This window comes from Hippocampus zosterae, chromosome 19 (genome assembly GCF_025434085.1).
Source record: "Hippocampus zosterae strain Florida chromosome 19, ASM2543408v3, whole genome shotgun sequence".
Lineage (NCBI taxonomy): Eukaryota > Metazoa > Chordata > Actinopteri > Syngnathiformes > Syngnathidae > Hippocampus > Hippocampus zosterae.
The window spans coordinates 7,901,035-7,922,654 of record NC_067469.1 but is presented as its reverse complement, the minus strand read 5'-3'; the positions used below and the strand labels follow the sequence as shown (position 1 = coordinate 7,922,654).

The 21,620-nt window shown below is 44.1% G+C and overlaps 1 protein-coding gene and 1 long non-coding RNA gene across 3 annotated transcripts in view; both read left to right on the top strand.

The window, feature by feature from the left end:
- The window catches only part of ccdc85cb (coiled-coil domain containing 85C, b), a 42,511-nt gene that overhangs the window by 1,278 nt on the left and 19,613 nt on the right, over positions 1 to 21,620 (top strand). The gene's annotated exons all lie outside the window — the stretch shown is intronic.
- On the top strand, positions 21 to 19,906 carry LOC127592229 (uncharacterized). The gene is made up of 2 exons (XR_007960091.1): positions 21 to 9,342; positions 9,755 to 19,906. It is a non-coding gene; the product is annotated as an uncharacterized LOC127592229 (long non-coding RNA).

The following is a 21,620-nucleotide window of genomic DNA, read 5'->3' as shown; positions in this document are numbered from 1 at the left end:
GTGGATAAACACACAAATGTTTTTATGTCCGTGTTTTCCAGGCTAAAAGTGCTTTTAAATCGGTAGTTCTCAAATTGGGTGCTTGGGTTCTGCTGGTTGGTTTCTGCCATTTTCCATACCACTTATTAGCGTCGTTGGTGTGCTGAAGCCTATTTTAGTTTAAAAAGAAACAATTTTTTTTAGGCGTGAACACACAACTTTGTTGATGTCTATTCAAAAACGGCCCTTCTCCAACTGGGGTCATCAGGGGCTGTTGCCTTGTGGTGCTTAACACTAGATTATTATTATTCTGCGCGATATTTTAGAAAAAAAAAAGAGTGGACACCTAAACAAAAGTACAAAAGTTGACTGGTGCTGGTAAGAGAGAGCACATAACTCCTACCCTGGCATGAGATCCAATTAATTGTTTTCAAATCATTACATGGCATGGCCCCACCTTAACTCTCAGAACTCCTCCGCCCCAATGCGACCGCCTGCTGGCTCAGGTTTGCGGACCAGACATTATTAGAGGCACCGAGAATTAAGCGGAGGCCCAGAGGGAAATCGAGCTTTTTCCTTTACTGGTCCCTCTCTTTGGAATGACTTCCCACTTGTTAATGTTCATGTTTGCAAGGCTTGAAGCGGCGTTTTAAAATAGTGAGTCTCAAATGGGGGTCCCCACGGGGGATCCGAAAGTCCACTCGGGGGTCTCAGATATGATGAGCAATAACTTTTTATGTTGCGTGAGTTTTGAAAGTGCAAATTGGGGACCTGTCGCGCCAATAAAAGCAACAGGAGAAAACCACTAACACCAACGCTTGGGGATAATTAAGTTTTGATTGTGATCCTCCATGAGTACCCAATCCCCATACCTGATTTCGATACGCGCTCATTCCCAATTTTAAATTACGAGACCATAAAATGTGTCTTCGAGGTCTGTATTATGATACTCTCCCGCGATTTAAAAAAACAAAACCCACAACCGCTTCATCTGTGCGACGATGGCGGCGCCATATGCTGATCAAAATTGCTTTTGAAAGGATTATGGTGGTGGTTGGCGGGAGGCTACTTTGATTAACCCCACCACCAAATCTTAATTGGGGGAGATTAAATCGACATCCTGAAATGGGAATTGTCGCTGAAGGTAGCAACAAATGAGGAGGAATAAAAAAAAAAGCATGCGAGCTTGCACCAGGGAAACCTTAATCCCCATAGACACGCATGCACGCACGCACATGCACACGCATATTTTTAACACCGTTTAGCTGTCTTTACGTAACATCATTATTATATACCCCCCCTCCTCACCCCCTAAACTGCTGCATGGCTCACAGTGCTGTACATCATGCGACGTATTTGCACCTCCAGCCACGTCACCAATTTTTAATTTTTTTATTTTTGCCAGTTAGAAGACAACTAAACTAAACTCCGCCCCCTCCCCCCCAAAAAAAGTCATTGTCAAAGATCAGTTACAATATATGCCTGCGAGTGTTGTTGTGTGCTTCTCCTTCCGTGTTAAAGTAGCCAGTGGCTAAATCGCAATGCGAACGATGAACCGTGATGTGGTGGTGGTGGTGGTGGGGGGGGGGGGGACGCTATGAACTTTAATTAATAACTATTATTGGTAGACGACAGTGAGAAAGAAAGATCCCCCAGCCTCATTGTAGGTTGGTGGATCTTGGGTCGGATGAGTCATTGGAAGTGTGGGGGTGAGGGGGGTTCTTGCCTGGGAAACCTTAAAGGGGGGCTGGGTTGTCTCAAAAGAAGTTTCAGGGAGGAGGTCGGGGGGGGGGGGGGTGAGAGGGGGCCGCTGTCCACGTAATTGAATTTCTGTCGAGACCCCATCCCAACCCATTCTTGAGCCGTCCGGCTTGTGTGTTTTTATTGCACACCGTGTGTGTGTGTGTGTGTGCGTGTGGTTCAGGCATCTGTTGTCAGATGACAAAAAGAGCAGAACGTTGTCGGTTATAACTTCAAATTACAGCCACTGAGGACCCCCCCCCCCCCCCCCCCCCACCTCTTGACTTGGATTGTGACAGCTTTTGTGTCTTTATGTTTTAGTCCAATCTCAATGTAATTACCCTCTCGACTGGATGAATTAGTTCTTGATTATTGGTCTGAATGTTTTAATGACCGGTTTGAACTTGTTTCCACTGGTTCTTGACTTTGTTTGGAGCATTCAAAACACCCGAGACCGGACAGTAGTTGTTCTTAGTTTTCCGTCTTGGTGGAGTCACGGTTCACCCGGCTGACACACAAGCCAGGTTGAAATGAGTCCCCGAATCAAGTGACTGGGGAATCGCCCGTTTTTCAAACAGACTTCCTGAGCAGCCAGCAAGCGATATATGAGGTGCTTGCCACCCTTGGGAGAATTCTCTGCTTCCTTGATTTCCACTTTGCTTCTCTCTTTCGCCCTCGGGGAGAGACGTGACCTAAAAGCTCTCAATGAAACCGTAGAAGCGGCTCTCCCGGTCGGCCACCGACGTGGCCGCTTTTGATGCGCTAGTAACCAATTAGTCCTTCATGTTTCTGGGTCGTTGCGGTCGGGGAACATTTGGAGCATTTTGCCGGCGTTTGTTCATATCTGCTGTGAGTTCACCGTCAATTTAACAACAAAAGGGGACCTGAGACCTGTCACACATGTTCTATGAACAGGTCGACAGGTTGCTAAAGGGCTAATGACACAATAGCTTTGGTTTCCTCGTGATTGCGCTTTCAGTTCATTGTGCGTCTAAATGTTGTCTAGCCGGAATTGGATGTTTGTGTTGCTCATATCCTGCGCCCGGTCTCGTAACCTGCCGTAGACAAAGCGAGAGCAGCCAGATTGGGTTTCGCTTGAGGACTCTCTGGCTCGCGTCGAACCGGCGGCCCGCCGTTGCTGGCTGATAATGTGGATTCCCAAAAAAAAAAAAAAAAGGTACACGCACTCATTCACACGCGCGCACACAAAAAGCCCTGCGGGGGAAACTCTCAGCTGTGTACTGTCAATGAAAAGCTAGCCCGTCAGGATGTCCCACATTCCTGCACCAACAAAAGAGGGCGGCGTGTCATCCTGGCGGCGCGACAGACTCCACACAAACAGGAAAGTGGAAAAACCAAAGGGAAAAATGGATTAGAGTAACGTTTCCGTGCATATTCGCTATTTTTGCCTATACAGTGGTACCTCTACTTGCGCGATTAATTGGTTCTGGAAGAAATTGATCTTGAAAATTTTCTAAGTAGAGACGCGTTTTCCATGTAAATGCCCTAATCCGTTCCAAATTCAGACATGAGTGTTTTCTGAAGCATAAAAATGCATTAAAATATGTTACAAATAGATTATTACCCAGTAAATGAGAGTTGTGCGTAATTTAAAAATAAAGAAAAAAAAATGATGGTCATTTAAATTAACTTTTAATTAACTGCGTCCTCATTGTTTTTTGCCCTCTTTAGTTCATGCTTTTGTCGGCTTTTAACAATCCTCCAAAAATGTCCAAGGCAAACATCGGCCGAGTGTGCGATTGCCCAACTGGTGAACACTTTTTCTTTTACATTTACGTAAAATTATCGGAACGCCTCCTGGGCGAATGACATGGATGATGCTCACGAATAGCCAATGGCAGAGCAGCTCGAAGTATGTTGCATTCAGGAAACTCTGAACCGCGAATAGCAGCCCATACTGTATTTTTACCTTTGGTATCTTGAAATTTCTTTCGTAACGAGGCAATTTTTTTTTTCCCCGTTGAGGCGTTTCGTAACTTGAACATTTCGTATGAAGAAGCGTTCGTAAGTAGAGGTACCACTGTGCGTTTATCGCCCCTCTTAGCCACAGTGTCGCACCATCCCTGCCCTGTATTTACTTGCCACCAGTTCCTTTTCAGGCGGCACTTTAATAGGGTAGGACATTTAGTTTCTAAAAACCCCGAACCCATGAATTTGTGAATTATAAACTGCGAATCATGAGGGCGGGGATTACTCTCTCCCCAATCTTTTCCCTCCCAGTCTGCATTCATCTGTCTGGATTCCCGTCAACCTGCTGTCTGAGCCGCCTCACCCCCCCCCCCCCCCCCCCCCAAGAAAAAAACTCAGCGTCAGCCGGCAGAATGCGGTGAGAGATTTGGCTCCGCCGTTTGATGTTATTCCAGGACTTGTATCGGGAAAATGCGTTCCGCAAGTCCTGCACGCTTTGTCTGGTGTGTCGGGATACGTCCAAAATTTCCCACTCTGCTTCAAATCAATTCCTGTGGCCTTGTTGCGGGCGACTGGAGGGCCCGCTCAGTCGCCGGGGCAACGGCAATGATCATTGGGGCGAGGGGACGAGAGGGCCCGGCTGGCCTCGGAATCACTGAAGCGGGAGTAAGGCTCGGCCGGGGGGGAGTCGGGCTGGTGGGGTGGGAGTGTCCACCCGCACGGAATGATGCCGGGCTCACTTAGGTCAGCTCTTTGTTTTGATGAAACCGCTAAAAACAAACACGAGGGGGTTCGCTCATTCTCACCAGTCGTTTGATGCGGAACTTTTCTCCTCATTAGTTGGTGACCGTAAATAAAGCCTTCTTTTATGGAGACAATAGATCGCTCTTTTGACATGTTCCAAGATAAAACTTCCCGGGAAACATTCATGAAACTTTCTCATCACAGAATGTTTTCACACTGACAGCATTTGACTACTTTTCGGGGCGGAGTTTATAAATGACTTTGGCTATGCGTAACCAGAGATTAGGTAACAAATCCCTAATAGGGCGAATGGTAGCATCCAGTTGCTTGCATTAGCGAGACCCTTAACCACTATTCGCCAGGGGATATGCCGACTCTCGCCCAAGGTCACTTGCGATAGACTCCAGGTACCCGCTACGCTAATGTAATAAAAAAAAAATCAGTATAGAAAATTGATGCATAGACTATTTCCTGACCGTGGACTTGTACGGTTGACTCGAATGGTTGAGTATCGCCTGCCTTGTATTTGTCTTTGAGTGGGTGACAAGGTGCTCCGTTGCCCTCCAGCACGTATTGATTTATGTGGCCCATTTATAAAAAAATCTGATTAAGATGCAAACCTGACATGTGGGATCAGGTCGGGAACGCCAAAGAGCTGAGGGGAAAAAAAAAATACACCTGGGGGTACACGATCAGCACTTCAGTTCTGTCTACGCAACAGATCCCGCGACCTTGGACGGTCCCAAGCTGCTAAAAGTCAGCAACTCGGCGACAGGGCAATTCCTCATCAGCAAACCGGGAGTCATTTGACATTCGTCTGGATTTTCTGCCTGTCAGCTCTTGGACTTTGTCACTTCGGAGTCAGCAAATTTCTTCAACTTGCTTACCTGTGTACTAGTTAAGTGGTCCCCAACCTTTTTTTGTTGTTGTTCCGGGTGTCTGTGCAGCCCGGTTTCCCAAATCGGCCCCCCGATTAGTACCACGCCTGGGAACCGCCGCACTAGTTGGAAAAGTGTGCGTGTTGTTCAGGTCAAGTAGCTTCACAATGGGAACGGGCACTTGATGTAACCGGCGGCGAGCGACTCGGTGATGGATGCGATGCGTTCGTAGGCTCATCTGAAGCATCTGGATCGAATTGTTGACAAGAAAGGTTTCTGGAACGGTTTCAGGTAACCTCGCCGCACTCCTCCTGAGGCTAATTTCCTCCTTCGGGCCAAGTGCCAAAGACTGGCCTGAGTTAGCCAAGGAAACATTGTTTCTGTTTTGCTTTGGGCGTGCCAGCGAAGTGAGCGAGAGAGAAACAATCTCTTTAGAAACAATCGCTCAGGACGCTCATCCTCCAAGTTGAGTAAACTCCAGCATCTTGTTGGCTACCCGGCCTCAATAAACTGGCAAATTTTCCGGCTTTCGAGGTATAAAAGGGCCGAAAGATAGATTAGGTGTTTGATCGACTAGTCGACTAGTTGACTTTTTGACTGTACTGTATATGTTTCCAAGAAGCTGCGTCGACCGTGTACAAAATACCCCAACGCTTCTTTCCCCGAAACAATTGTTGCTGTTGGACAAGTACTCTATAGGTGCAGTATTGAATGAGTAAATATATTTACTTAACTGCGTTAGCAAAGGAAATAAGTCTGTTTTCCTGTGGAGAAGACGACGATTTAAAAAATACCAAATGAGAAGCAGTTTCTCCGGCAAATAAGGTGCTTTGAGTGTCGCTCACTTGTTGAATGTGAGCTGATTGTGGGGATATGAGTGGAGGTATTTTCCCATGCAGTGGGGGTCTGCGGGGTGGGGGTTTACCAGTGACCTCCCCGTCTTCCTACCCCCACCGTGTGCCCTACATTAAGCCAAGCAATGGACCATCTGCCGCGAGGCCTATTGTCCTGACTGTTTCCAGTCTTCCTCTTGTTTGGAGGCCTCCGTGGCGTGCCTAAATTGGGCTAATCTCGGAATTTGGGTTGAACCAGAGCAAGAGGACTTTTGTACCGGGTCGCACCCATGGGACACATGGAAAATTATTTTTAGAAGTTGATCTGACCCAAAAGTTTAGTATCTTGATCATCGTCTTTCCTACATGCTCGGGACAGGACAGTCGTTTTAGCCGCAATCCGTCGGCCGATGAAATTTCATCCCGAAAACGTATTAAGACCTCGCCACTTAACCCAGCCCCAGATTACGCACGGGGGAGGGTGGAAGTCGATCAGAGTTGTTATTTGGAATCCGACGTCGTTGTGACAATCGTAAAGCGCTTAGTTGAAAACGCAGCTAAAGACGAGGTTGGCTCAATCGATGGCTGGCACCGGAGCGTTTGATCTTCTCAGCTGTTCGCATTTATTTCCGCATTCATGCCACAGAGCTGACCGCCGCCCATGACTGTGCGATTATCTGCAACTCTGGAGATGTTCCTGGGTCTTCCTCCGATCCTCTTTGACGAGTTGGCTGTGGGTTGGGCAGATGTTCAGATCATGTCTGTTTACTCTCAGGCCGATTTAAGCCCGAATCCTTCTGTTTGCCGGAAAGTGAACTGGAAATTGCGAGTGAGGTCAGTTGATGGCTCTTAAAAGTTGAAATACTCCGCTTTGGCAACCCACGAAAATATAATTACAAATATTTGCAGGGATCCACGGGTTCTGTGAGAGTTCCATTCCTGCGAAGTCAATATATATATAATAAATGTGATTTCCTCATTTGGGAATACACAAAGGAATAAATAAACACTTCTGAGACAGTCCAGTCGCCTACATTTTACTGACATCTGATTGTTCTGTTGGAGCTACGCTCGAGGAAATGCCAAAATAAATTCTGTAGAGGGGGGGAGGGCTATAGAATTTATTTTGAGATTGCCTGCGATTTTTCAATTTTCGTAGTTTCGTTGAAGTAATCGTTAAGTTTTTCGAAGGCGGCCATGAACGCCTCTCGAGTCGAACGAAAGGAAAGTAGCTCCATCTAGTGGATGCATTGTAGATTGCGTCTTATAATCCAGTGTGTCCAATGTATGAAAAAAAATTACAAAATAGTCCATTCATTGAAGTTGCGCCTCACAATCCAGTGCGCCTTTGAGTGTGGGAAATACTCAGCCACACTTGCTGCCCATCTTTAAAATTCGCCTCAAAACTCACTTGTATTCTTTGGCATTTGACTTAGCATGACTCTAATTTGATCTTAGCTTTACTGTTTGGTCCTGATTCATCTTTGTTCCTGATTTATTGCTTTACTGATTTATTATATGTTGCTTGCTCCATGTACAGCACTTTGTATGCAGCGATGGCAGTTTGAAAGTGCTGGATCGTCGATTTACGAACGCCACAGGTTTATGAACAAAATCTTTGAAGAAAAATGACCTCGTTCATGCATGTTTTTTGGTTTTTGAACAGTTTTGGAATGGGAGGCTCAGCTATGTGGGTTTTTTTTCTCGTGCCGAGTCAACATCAGTGGCTCCGTGCGTCACACATTGCAAGTATCTGTTTATTTGCTCTAAATTGGCTCAGTATGGATCGAAAGAAAGTGAAAACTGTTGAAAAAAAGGAATAATGGCTAAATATTAGGGTTTAGTTTGCTTTGCCAAAATCTACCATTTGGTACTACTCAAAAAATATTAAGAATGAACTGTTTTCGCTTGTAAAAACAAGTTCTGGGTTGAAACAAGAACCCCTCTGTATATCGTGATCAAATTTAACACCCGACAATGTGTGTCCATGAATGTTTTCAACGGAGACTATCTCAAAGCGATTCGATCTGACTGGCGTGTGAACTCCACGTGCCAACGCTTGACGCGATCCGAATCTCAGCCCGTTTCTTTTGACGACTCCTCGGCAAATGTACGCGACGCCTTGGCGGTATTTCATCTTGATCTGAAATTAATTAACGGAGCAAAATGTCAAGCCAAGAGGCGTGTTTTTATTTATTTATTTTTTATTGTACAGTGTGCGATCCTCGCCGTCTTTGCATGGCTCGCCGACAAAAGGGAATCAAAGCGGGGATGTGGTCGCTCTTCAACGTGCCATAGAGCTTGTGTGTGTGTGTTTTTTTTGTTTTTTTTTTCTTCCCTCCCCTTCCCAGTGTGAGGGCTTCAACGTTAAAAGGATTTCAAGAGTGCGATTGGTATCTCTGCCCAGAGTGCACTCACTTAAACCCCTTAAGGAGATAGAACAGCGTTAAAGGGCACATTGATAAAAGTGTCCTTGCGGGGGGCGGCGGGGGGGGGGGGGGGGGTTCCGGTCTCCTCGGAGAGGTGATGGGAAGATCCAAAGGAGCTACAAAGCAAGAAGCCCCCCTCCCTCTTCCCAAACCCCGTCTTTTTTTTTTAGCTTGTTGCTAGGATACGGTGCCCGTCTATTCAGTATTATGGGGTGCGCTTCATTGGCCCCTGTCTTCGCAGGCGATATTGTGAAGAGTCTATTTGGCGACAGTATGAAACGAGTGGTGTCCAAAACTGGCCCGTGGGCCATTTGTTGTGACGTAGACTAAAATTGGACACAAAGCTATCAAAATAAATAAAAAAATGTTCACATTGAAAAGTTGTTTGCGAGATCCGTGACTACCACGACTCATTTGAATAAAAAATTATTTTACTCTTATACCATGAACTGCCGCAGGTTTGCCAGTCAGGATTCACAAATTTGTGGACTTGTATCGACGTAAGAGGAATAATCTAGACAGGCCAAAGCACAGGTCTCAAAGTCAAGGCCCGGGGGCCAGATCCGGCCCGCCACAACATTTACGTGGCCCGCGAAAGAAAATCAAGAGTGTCAACTTGCATGATCCTCGCGAAAATCTGTACTGAAATGTGAAATTGTCATGTGTAATAAAGGTCATTGAGATTTTGCAATAATTGAGTTACCCTGTTGACGACAACCAACAAAACCAATAGCTGTTTTTAAAACGCGTCACAAGGAAGCAGTAACAGCTCCGATGAAGGCTGAAGTGACAGCCGAAACCCTCAGCCAGGTAAGCGTTGAAGAGAAAACTTCACCAAAAAAGAAACAAATAGTTGACTCGAGTGATTTCAAAACTAGTCATCCATCACTTGGTTATGTACAAGTAATGCGAAGAGATGATTTATTCGGTTTCACTGACGCGGCAAAAATGAGTTTGACACCCCAAGGGTAAAGCCTTGTCTAATTGGAGGGTGGGGGGGTGCTTTACTGCCATCTTGTGACGTTTACAGAAAGTGGCAAATGTTTTGCCATGAGCGTCAATTATTAATATTCGCAGGGCAACACAAGCTTTTTTTTTTTAGATATGCAAAGACATTTTCTTCATCATGCTTTGGTTTAAAGATCATCAACTGACTACAGATTGCTATAATTTTGTTTGTGAACATGAAGATGTGCCTTGGCTGCTTCTCATGTTAGGGTAGATAAGTTCTAGTTGGATACGGGGCCGCCGACCACCCCAAAATCCTGAAAATGATTTGCCTTGTTATCATCAGGAACAAAAAGCAGATTTTAAATAATTATATGTATAAAACAAAAAAAAGTTACTTGATGGTATTTGTTTTAGCACGTGTAATGAATAAAAATTGAAGAACGTAATTGTTTGCTATTTCTGTCCTCCACAACGGGGAGAGTTGGGACACCTAAACGGAGAATAAACGGATTTCGAAGCCGCCATGTGCTAACGCTTAGCGGCTCTTCCAGGCCCGGAGAGATGACAAACGTTTAGATGTGGACTTAAACGCTAGCCGGCTGGAAACTTCTGGAGTTACATCACAAAGAAAAAAAAACCCCACCAAGTTCTGTGACGGACAGCACCCACCCCTTCCCCAACCCCCTTCGGTTATATTCAACACAGATGTGGCAAAAAATGGAAAAGCTGACAGACATGTTTTTGCCAAACCCGTATCCGCGTTCTATCGTCTACCAGTGTAGAAGAAATGCATACAGAATGATGTAGAAGTTGCGGGGCGGGGGGTGGGGGGGAATTCAGGCGCTTCTGTGGCTTTGACATTTGTTTTACTTCCAAGCTTGATCACAGAACAAATTAAATCCACAAATCGCAGTACTAGCATAATTCAGTATCGGTTGTTGGCGGGGCTGTGCGTGAATCGCCGATGACTCGGACTGAGATGTGAATTGGCCCGAAAAAAAATGAATGCTCAATCAGAATTTTCAGATTGGATTCAGAACGAATCGTAGCATATTTTCGCATGTTCTAGTGTCATAGAAATGTTTTTTTAAAGTTACTGTAATGAGGGGTTTGGTGACAAGAAAATGCATACAACATCCTTCTTGTTTATGAAATATGAGAACTAAGAAAATTTGGTCCAGATTTTAGCATGCATCATAGAAGTTGATGTTTGATTTATTCTGGCGGACCACTTAAAATGATGTGGCGGACCAAATTTGGCCCGCTGGCCTTGAGTTTGACACCTGTGATCGAGTCAGTCTCTTAACGTCTTTGTCTGTAGTTTGCTGTTGGCCTCTGACGCTGTACCTAACACGAAGAAAGTTTGCAAATTTGAACGTTGTTTAGTTTAGCGCTAGCTAGCTGGTAGGACAGAGTACGGATAGATTTAAAACATTTCCAAATCCGGACAAAAAAACCCCACTCTGAGTTATTATGCTGTTGGCTAGGGTACAGCGACAGATCCTGGAAGTTTAAATTCGTTATTCTAAAGTGAAACGGAGAACCTTTCCATAAGTTGTCGCGGCTGCGTTAGCGCATGACCATTCTAATCAGTTTTCAAAAAAAGTAAATGCCGAGTCTTGTTAAATCGCTTTGGACAACATACGGTGGAGATAAAACGCCACATAAGTGCACTCAGTTTAGGATTAAAATAGATTTTTATTGGGACGAAGACCCATTCGAGAGGATTCTGAGCTCGCTGTTACGGTAAATGAAAAGCAAACGCAGATTTTAGGTGTGCGTCTGAGCTCGAGTTGTCCGTCTCACGCACGGAGCTTCGTTTCATCTTGGTTTCAAGTTTTTGGATTTTCTTTGTCCTCAATGCCTCGAAACACACAAAAGCAATTTTGGAAAATAGCAGTGCACCTGCAGCAGACAAAAAAAAAAAAAAAAAAAAAAAGCAAACTACAGAGGCTTCATACTTTCCCCCGCACTTCCCTCTTCCTGTTTTCATCAGAAGTAAATATTTCAATAGAACCATGCGTTTTATCTCAGGCCTTTCCAGTTTTTTTTTAATTTTTTATTTTTTTTACATCATTGCCTCTGCGAGGCGTATGTATTTTTTAGCAGGCAGCGGCGCTCACGCACGTCGTAACAGCGATCGTCATGTCAAGCCCAAAATAGAAAGCCGGCGAATGACTTCACGGGGACCGACAGTGTCGAGTCGTGCAGTGATTGCGCAATAGGACAAACACGTCACACACATTCCAGTCCGATTTTATTTTTTTCTTTTCTTTAAACAAACGCCACGCCTGATCCGAGGCCGCGGCGTTTTCTCGTCGGCGGACTGATTTACAGCGTGCAGTTGAGTTATAAGCCGCCACTCCCCATCCAAGTCATTATCGCAAGGCCTCGCTTGTTTTCAGTGTTCTGGTCGGAACCTTTTAAATTATCCCGGAAGCGAGTTGACAGGCAATTTCGAGGAAAGCGAACACAACGCCTTGTCGTTATATGGCATTGTAAAAAAAAGGAGAAAAAAAAGCCGTTGTTAGGCAAGTCACGCATGTGTCCGTGATTGTCGGCTGACCTCTTCGTGTACCAAACGTGACATGACTCATATAGTAAGATAACAAATATCAACTCCTCCTTTAGCTGTCATTGCAGTTGGTGGACTTTCATACAACCCAGATGTGAAGTATGTCTCCTGAATGTCACCTGACTTCAACTCGACTTTACATTTTTATCTTGACAGGTTTTTTTAAAAGCACACCGCTATAATTCCCCACATGAACTTTTTATTCATTTGAAAATATGACTCTCGTGCATCATTCAGACTCTGTAATTGTTCTTTAGTGTTAACGTGACTGTGAAAGCTTGTTTTCTAAATCACTGGTGTCAAACTCAAGGCCCAGGGGCCGGATCTGGCCCGCCACATCGTTTTTTTTGTGGCCCGCGAAAACAAATCAAACATGTCAACTGACATGATGCTTGCTCACATCTGCACCAAAATTCATATTCTCACACATAATAAATAATTATACCGTATTTTCTGCACTATAAGGCACACTGAAAAGTCTTCCATGTTCTTAAAAGCTCACAGTTCGCCTTAAAATCCGGTGCGCCTTGTGTATGGTCATTACGGTAATATGTTGACCCCAAAATGTCTCCTTGCTGGAGACATGTTTACAATATTATAATGTTATATGCTTTATTAAATACGTTTTTGTTGCAGATCGGGAAAAAAGGAGAGCTGTGGTGTTGTTTCTTTTTTTAAAAACACACACTTGGTTGGTTGGTTTTCACAAATGGTCTCAACAAATGCAGTTACTTCTTTGTCCATCTCTTCTTCCGTTCGACTCGAGAGGCGTTCATGACCGCCTCCGAAAAACGTAAATTAACGATTACTCCGATGAAACTACAAAAATTGAAACGAATGCATCAAAACGGAAAATCAAGCGAGGAAAATAAATTCTGTCGGGGGCCTATAGAATTTATTTTTAGATTTCCTCCTTTGATTTTAAGTTTGATGCATCGTTTTCAATTTTCATAGGAAGGAATGTAGCTCCATCTAGTGGACGCATTGTAGATTGCGTCTTATAACCCAGTGCGTCCAATATATGAAATAAATTACAAAATAGTCCATTCATTGAAGGTGCGCCTCATAATCCAGTGTGCCTTTTAGTGCGGAAAATACGGTAAACATTTTTCTTGTTTCCAAACCCCTCATTGCAGTAACTTAAACAACAGTTGAATATTTATAGTCTTGACTTCTTAGTATGGTTTCAGTCATCACGGCCAACGGTAACTAAAACCTGGCGCGTGACAAAAATGGGTTTGACACCCCTGGTCTACATGCACCCTGTGATTGGCTCGTCACCAGTAACCCCCCCCCCCCCCCCCTTCCACCTATCACGCAATGTAAGCTAGTATTGCCATCCCAATGACACACAAGCAATATAGAAACAAACAAAACGTGCGCACAACCCGATGTGGAGAACACGCAAACTCCGCCCTGAATCTCAGCCAGTGGGACGCTAGGCAAGCTAGCGTATGTTTCTCCCCGCCTCCCCCGTGCTAATCTGCAGCTTTTATCATAAGACGATTAGAGGATTGATAACCCTCCATTAAATGAAAAAAATAATAATGTATTGCCTGGAGCCGGTACTGGTCCATTTAGCCATCTTTAATCTTCTACTTTACAAGCATGAATTCAAGTCAAATGTCAGGTAGGAATAATACTGAGGACTAGTCGCAGGTTCTGCATTGGTACAATCCACTGAGTCCCGAGTGGGACCACCTGCTGTCCCCGGGTTCTTGCTATCCTTGCCGCTAATGCGAGCTGACGCAGCGTCTCGCCAAGGGCATCTGGCAGACAACGGAGGCCACAAAGTGTCTGAATCCCACCACGCGCGAGTTTTATTCGGTGTTACCTCAATTGTGCCTTTTGACCTCTTAAGGCCTCGTTGAAGGCAATAAACTGTTTTGTACTGCACCGTAACCTCGGCCCGCGATGATTTTAATCATTAAGTAATCTGTCAATTGTTTTGGCAATACATTTTGGATTCAACATTTTATCGTCCATCAAAAACAAGACATTATTTTCAAACGGCAGAAAATGTACAAATGTAAAGGAATTAAGATCCCGTTCCTCGTTGGGTCCGTAAAATGCCACCAAATGGGCAAAAATTGTTTTCCGAAGTGAAAGCAGATGTTTGCAAACTCTCCATCAGCACAGAGATAATAAGTCTGGCTTTTATGCAGAGTGACAGAAATTTGAGCGCTGTGAGGCTTTGCGCAATTGTAAATCAAAGTATCTCAACAATGCGCGAATTTATTGAAGCATGATATCGCTGAGTCCTTGTCGTGTATCAGCCTTGAGAGACATTTTTGTTTCGCGACGTGTCCTTATACTTCGCTCATCGTGTAAAATATATCCCTTGGCTCAGCAAAGATCTCCAAACATTCCGCCATCCTTTGCCACATGTGTGAGGTTTCATGTAAAACAAATGCGCGCGTGCGCTGCGGTTTGAGGATCCAGCTGCGGCGTCTCACCCTCCTGCAGAATTTCCACGGCAAAGTAACATTTGCTCCTCTGGGGGTGGGGGGTCGTTTAACTTGAACATTGCGCTCTTGAAAAGTCTCCAAATTGTCGAGGGCCCACCTCTTCGGTTGGGAGGATGCATGCAAGCCCAAGTATCTCCGTACATAAGCGCCCCCACCGTGAAAGTCATAAAACGACCCCCACCCCCCTCCCAACAATCTGACGACCGCGTGATGGGGTATCACTGAGGTCTGCAGTAATGAAATTAGCACTTGATGAGTTTCCATTAGGGTTTATGAGGTGTGTGTGTGTTTGTGTGTGTGTGTGTGTGTGTGAGGGAGAGACAACGTCCTGCTGGTGTCTTCCATTGCGGTGATTCGGGGTGGGCTAACCATCTGGCGGTAAACCTTTAGTCCCACTCGCTAATGGAATTTGTCCCCCCCTTTAGTGATGCGTGTATATGAACTGTACGTGTGTGTGTTTGCGCGCGCGGGTACCAGCTTCGCTAATAAAACTAATGCTTACGGGTCTGAGGTCTGACATATCTAATTAGAGGAGAGAGTTCCGATTAGATTGTATGTTGAGTTTTTTTGAAAGGTTTCTCATTACAGTAACATCAAGGCTAATTTCCGTCAGACCGTCGCATTATGTTAGCATGAAGCTGAGGGACTTTTGCGGCGCAAAAATATACAGCAATAAATCTTCAGATGTGGTCTCCCACAATGTGTGTGGCGCTTGTTAAATTCAATTGTGTGGAATGTGTTAGTTTCATTGTAAACTTCAGTTTAAATATTTTAATGCGTTGAAAGCCGGCTGGAGGGATCAAACTTGATATATGAAAATTTGCAAGCCGGTTAGTTGTGAAAATTTCTCCCCTGTAAAGAGTCCCTGGACCTAACGTGTTGACTACACACACATTATGCTACAGCAGGGGTGTTAAACTCGTTTTTGTAACGGGCCACATTATAGTTACCGGTTCCCTTGGGGAGCCGATATGACTGCGAAACTGTATAGAGAAGTCAAGAATGATTGTTTATTCAACTATAGTTTAAATTACTGTCATGAAGGTTTTGGTAACAAGAAAACTTACACAAGCTCTTTTATGAATTACATACGAGAATTCGAAATGTTGGTCCAGATTTTAGCAAGTATCATCGAAGTTGACATGTTTGATTTGCTTTCGCGGACCACATCAAATGATGTGGCGGGCCAGATCTGGCACCCGGGCCTTGAGTTTGACACCTGTGTGCTAGACACAATGTACATTGTACAATGAGTGCAAAATGGAATTATTTATTTAGTTATATCCAATGACATCCTGGTGAAATTAAATGCACCGCAGTGCTGCGGCCATGTTATCGTAGAGCGACGTTGAAAATCTCGGCCGGGTGTAAACTATCCCAATCCTGTCATCAAATCAAAGGCACTGCCCTAAATTTTCCTAAAATGTCTGCAAATGTCACCCTGGCCTCCAGGCTGCTTGATGAGGCCTGTTTTGTTTCGTTCGGCAACATCCTGTGATATGTCACTCGCCGCTCCGGATTTTTTTGGGTGCCGTTAGCGAAACAGTGAACCCTAGTTTAAAACGGACCCACAAAACAATGACAACGTAGAAGAGGAAGCGCCGCATCTTCTATCTCCGGAGTTGGCGGTGTTGTTTGAAAGTGACACAGAGGGTGAAAATTTCATTGGATTTAGTGATTTGGAGTGACACTGATGGTTTGGTTAACTTGGTTAGCATGTTCTTCATGCTCTAGTTAGCGGAATAACTCTTAATGTTACGTGAAGATACCCCGTTCTCAGTTCGTTGTTTCTGCGTCATGTAACATTAGCATATCGTACACTTATTCAGCGCGTTGTTCTCTATATTATTTTATTTTTTTTATTACCTTTACCAAATGACATGTCTGTTCTTTGTGTTGGATTTTATCCGATTAATTTCCCGTAAAAATACGACTTGCACTGCAGTGCGACTGATAAATGTTTTTTTCTTTATTATTTTTTATGGCTAGTGCGACTTAAACTCCGGAGCGATTTATAATCCTAAAAATACGGTACTCAACAAGCATCGGAGCAAAATGACTATGACTGGACCAACGGTTTAAGCACACCTCCCACCCTGGTTTAGTTGGTAAACGCACCAATCAGTGAAATATTTTCTTCCAGTTTGATCTTTTAAGTCCCACTGCTCACTTGGGGTCTATTTCAAGGGAAAAGGTTCAGACAAGATCAGACAATGTCAGGAATGCTCGGCAGCTCCGATCAAAGTGTGGGAAGAAAGAAAGAAAGAAAAGAAAGAAAACAAGTGGTATTGGATGCGGCTCTCGTGTGTCTTGGCTCATGACGGCGTTAAAGCAACAGTGGCAGCAGCGTTTGAGGCCCCCCGAGTTGGCCTGTCAGGTCACGTATGTTCCCCAACCGCCAGGAAGTCGGCGGCGTTTATGTAACTTGACTTTTCTTTTCTTTGATCTTTCACGCACATACACGCTTGATGTTTCGTAAGTATTTCGGTCCGGTGAAATCGGCCATCCAGAGACCATTATGAAAAATAGTTTGTGCTCCTTCCCACACTCTTAAAACACATTTTACAATTTCGAAAACACTTTTTAAAAAGTGTTCCGTAGTGCGTGTTCTCATTTTTTTCGCTCTCGAGAAAGGGAGACTGTTGTGTAACACTTTGAGGAGCACGGTTGCTCAGTTAATTATCCCATTCAGAATTTGAACGCGTTAGCTTCAAGTTAGTTTCTCACTCATTGTTTAGCTTCTGCGTCAAACTGACGTATAAAATAGAACAGAACTGAACTAATTGACAGTTGAAAAACATTCACCCCAAACATATTGTGTCTAAAAGAAAGGCCGCTAGCTTAAAGCTAACCTTTTAATGTGAAACACTGTAGACGGGCTAACAAAAATTAGCATTAGTGTCAGGGTAATTTAAAACCTTCAGTTAACGACTAACTAACTAGCGACTTTGACATTTATGGAGCAGTAAAACATACAAACTGAGCATACAGGAATATTTATAGGCATATATATTATTACCAAGTCAACATCCATGACATTGTTGGATTACAGTAATGGCACAAAGTTCTGTTGAATCACTCTTGTTGATAGTTGTTTCCGACAAGCTTCTGCTTAGTTTCATGTCACAGCAAATAAAAAATACTTAACATCAAATAATAAAATAGTTTTTTCAATCGGCCTACAAAGTTGATCAAATATTCTATAATAGGTAGCCATTAGCATATAGCGCTACATGCATGCTTCAACAGTCTTTGCAGGGCGGGGAGGGGGCGGGGGGGTCAGCGGAAGGCTACGGAACTGGGCCAGCATCCGTCCAATTTGAGCCGAGAGTGACGAGCAGCCGTTACGCAATCTCCTCTTGGTCTCCGGCCGCCAATTAGTGCACTAATAGCGCCGCCGATGCGCCGTTTCATCCGTCTCATCGGAGGGGGGGGTCAGAGCTCCGCATGACACAAGGGAATTGTTCCATCGGGTCTCATCATTGGGGGACCTTTTGTCCTTTTCCGCCGGGGGGGAAATGTAATCAAATGTGCTGATGAGAAACCGTTTTCATTTCAGCGATACGGACTGAGCCTCTATTCATAGTTTCAACCCGAACTAATCACAAACTGTAATCCCAAAGTAGACAGAGACCTTTTTGTTGGCTGAGTTGTACCACATACTTCCTTGTCACAAATGTACTACTTTTCCACGAGGTAGCGATTAATTGATGTGGCTGGAACGAAAAATGTCACTGAGCAATTGTCAGGGGTCCCACGCATCCCATTGGCCGGGAGCGGGATACTAAATGTAAAAAAAAAAAGCCTTTGAGTGCTTGTACTTAGCCGGCAGTGTTTTCGCCACCTTAACCGTGCGCTCTTTGACTCTGCTTACATAAGCATGACCTCTGCCAGCTCAGCGCCGCTCTCTTTCAAAAACGCAAGCGGCCCGCTATTCAGATTTATGCAAATGAAGGGGGAAGGGCGGGGACCTTTGGGCGCTGACGCCATGGCAACGCGTGCTGGAATGAGGCTGCTGGAAATTGAAGCTTTTGTTTATCGCGACGTTCGCTGGCTGAAAGTGGTGACCCCGAAGAAAATAAATATCACTTGAGCACTAACGCGGTCAGTCGCAATCATTTCGCCAGAGATCATTTGAATCCAACGGTGACATCTTTGTTCACCTATTTATGCCGGTGACATATACTGTAATCCCCGCCTCTTTGCGTTTTTTTTTTTTTTGTAACGCTCTCAAATGCAACAAAATGGCGCCGCAGCCCTGGCTCATAGGAAAGTAGTATTTTTTGTCAATGCAGTATTTTTTGTCAATTCCCGAACGCTCACACAACAGATTAAAACGAGCAAAAGGGTTTTATTATTCATATAAATTTTAAAATGAACAAAAACATGCATGTGAGGTGCAGGTCTTATTTTTGTCCACTTGGGGTTGCCATCCATCTGTGACTTTAAATGCATGTAATGATCGAAAGGGAGACAGACGCTTTGTTTATTGAAGCGCCGGCAAGTTTAGCGTGTGTTGTTAATGGAAGTATGCTTGTGCATTTTCTTTTTTTTTTCCTAAATCAAATCTTTGATCAGTTTTGTAGGCCGAGTTTGCAATAATATGACCTGTAAAAAATGCTCCGATCGATCGGCCATGGAGTTGATGAGCTTCATTGACTCGGCGGCGTCAGATCTCATCCTTCCAACTGACAAGAGCGTTCCCGCTTCGCGTTGTGTTCCTTCCCTCGGTGAACGCACGTCTGCATCCTGAGAGGAGAAGAGCAAGTGTTGCGGCGTCCCTTAGTCAAAACAAACAAATAGCTCCGAGCAATCCGTCGCTAATCTATCTTGCTGTGTAAATAGCCAGCCCAAAGGCGCACACGGCCGCGCACGCACGCACAAGGGCAGTAATTAAGATTGTGGTGCAAATATAATCCCCCCGCAACACCCCCCCCCCCCCCCCCCCCCCCCCACGGGTTTTGATGTCGCGGGATTAAATCCAAACGGCCTCCATATTGCTGTTCTTCCAGCCTAATCAAAAGATTAAGGCCACATCGCACTCGGGGTCCACTAAATATCCACGCAGCCGTAAGTTGAAGTCAAGCTACTTTGAGTGCTCGCCGATACCAAGCACAGATACTTGATGATGCCATTTCTTCTTGTTGTGATGAAATGGGTATATTTTAACCATCGATTAATAAATCGGCTGATTACATCGGCAATTTGTGACATTTCATTTCATTTCACCGAGGAACTTTGCAAGTAGGCGGCCCGGTAGTCCAGTGGTTAGCACGTCGGCTTCGGAGTGCAGAGGTTCGATTCCGGCTCCGGCCTCCCTGTGTGGAGTTTGCATGTTCTCCCCGGGCCTGCGTGGGTTTTCTCCGGGTGCTCCGGTTTCCTCCCACATTCCAAAGAACATGCGTGGCAGGCTGATTGAACACTCTAAATTGTCCCAAGGTGTGAGCGTGAGTGCGAATGGTTGTTCGTTTCTGTGTGCCCTGCGATTGGCTGGCAACCGATTCAGGGTGTCCCCCGCCTACTGCCCGAAGACAGCTGGGATAGGCTCCAGCACCCCAGCGACCCTAGTGAGGATCAAGCGGCTCGGACGATGAATGATGAATGAATGAATTTTGCAAGTATTGATCCTAAACCGTATCGCTAACACGTAAAAGCTAATGTGGAATGTGAAGCTCCATCGTTGGGCTAACAGAAATTCAGATGGATTTTACCAAATTCTCAACAACCAAACATCCGTAGACGCATTGCAAAAAATATATCTGTATTTCTCGCGTTAGTGATTCTGTTTTTTTCCTGCCATTTTATTCCAACGTTTGCACGTGATCAAAACCGCAGGCGTCATCCATGACGGCAATCGAGGCGACAGGGGGGGTGGACCAGTCACCGCCTGCGATAGCAGCGCGCCTTGCAGATGGCTATAAATAAAAATTCCCGCTGCCGCGCTCTTCCCCGCCCGGAGTCGCTTGACAGGCAGCTCGCTCCCAGACGCCAGACGTAAATTCGACTTAATAGGCGGCAACGAGCGTGGCAACATTAGCGCGTTCCCGGGCGACCTCGGTGCAAATTGAGTGAAGGGCTAAGGGGACGGTAATTACATCCTCCGTTTGTGTCAGCGAGTCAATTGTTTCTCAAGGTCCCTCCAGAGAGTTGCGTTGAGGAAACAAAACGATTCGAGTCATTCCATTCATTGTATTTTCATTTCTAGCCGTAAATAAAAAAAAAACGACACATTTATTGCAGGTAGAATTGAATAATAATAATAATAGTAAATGAATCATTTTAATGAAACACTTTTCATAAAATATTTTTTGAATCATAAAATACAATAATGTACTTGATTAGTACTTCAACACTAAGTTAAATGTTTTTAAGGTAAGGTAATCTTTGTGTGTGTATTGTAAAAAAAATTAAATTGAATTATTTAAATTTCTTAAATCATTTCTGATTTTCAACAGCGCTTAATCCCGAACATGGTTGGGGGTCATTTCTGACATTTTAATTAACAGATTCAATATTTTTATTGAGATCCCCCCCCCCCCAATAGTTTACTAATTTAAAGAACATATTCATAACACACAAGACAGATGTTTTTTTAATAATAAAGGAAATAAATGGGGGGAAAAGATTTTCCAAAAATATTTTAGTTTAATACTTTCAATTAATTTTTATAAACACATTTTTTTAAAGGTTGTATGCAATTTGTTTAGAGCATATTGTAAAGTGACATCACACTTTTCAGTTTAAAAATGTTAATTTTAATAATTGACTAATATGGATTTTTTTTTTTAAATTGACAAGACGTTTTTCAATTCACAACTAATTTTGTCCGTTTAGTCCTTGAATTGAGATAATTCTAATAACCTTGACACGCTGTTTTAAATTTCTTGTGTATTTTAAAATCACTTATTGTTTTAAGCCTTTCATGTAATTTCACCATCGAAAACACTTCATTGTAGTATGATTGATGCGTCATACAGCTTGTGTTTTGGAATTGTAATATTAATTTCATTAAAATTAATAGTCTGATCAGAGCACTTTGATCGGAACGCTTTGAGTGCCATTTTTCCCTTGAACATCTTGAGGTAATTGCCCAT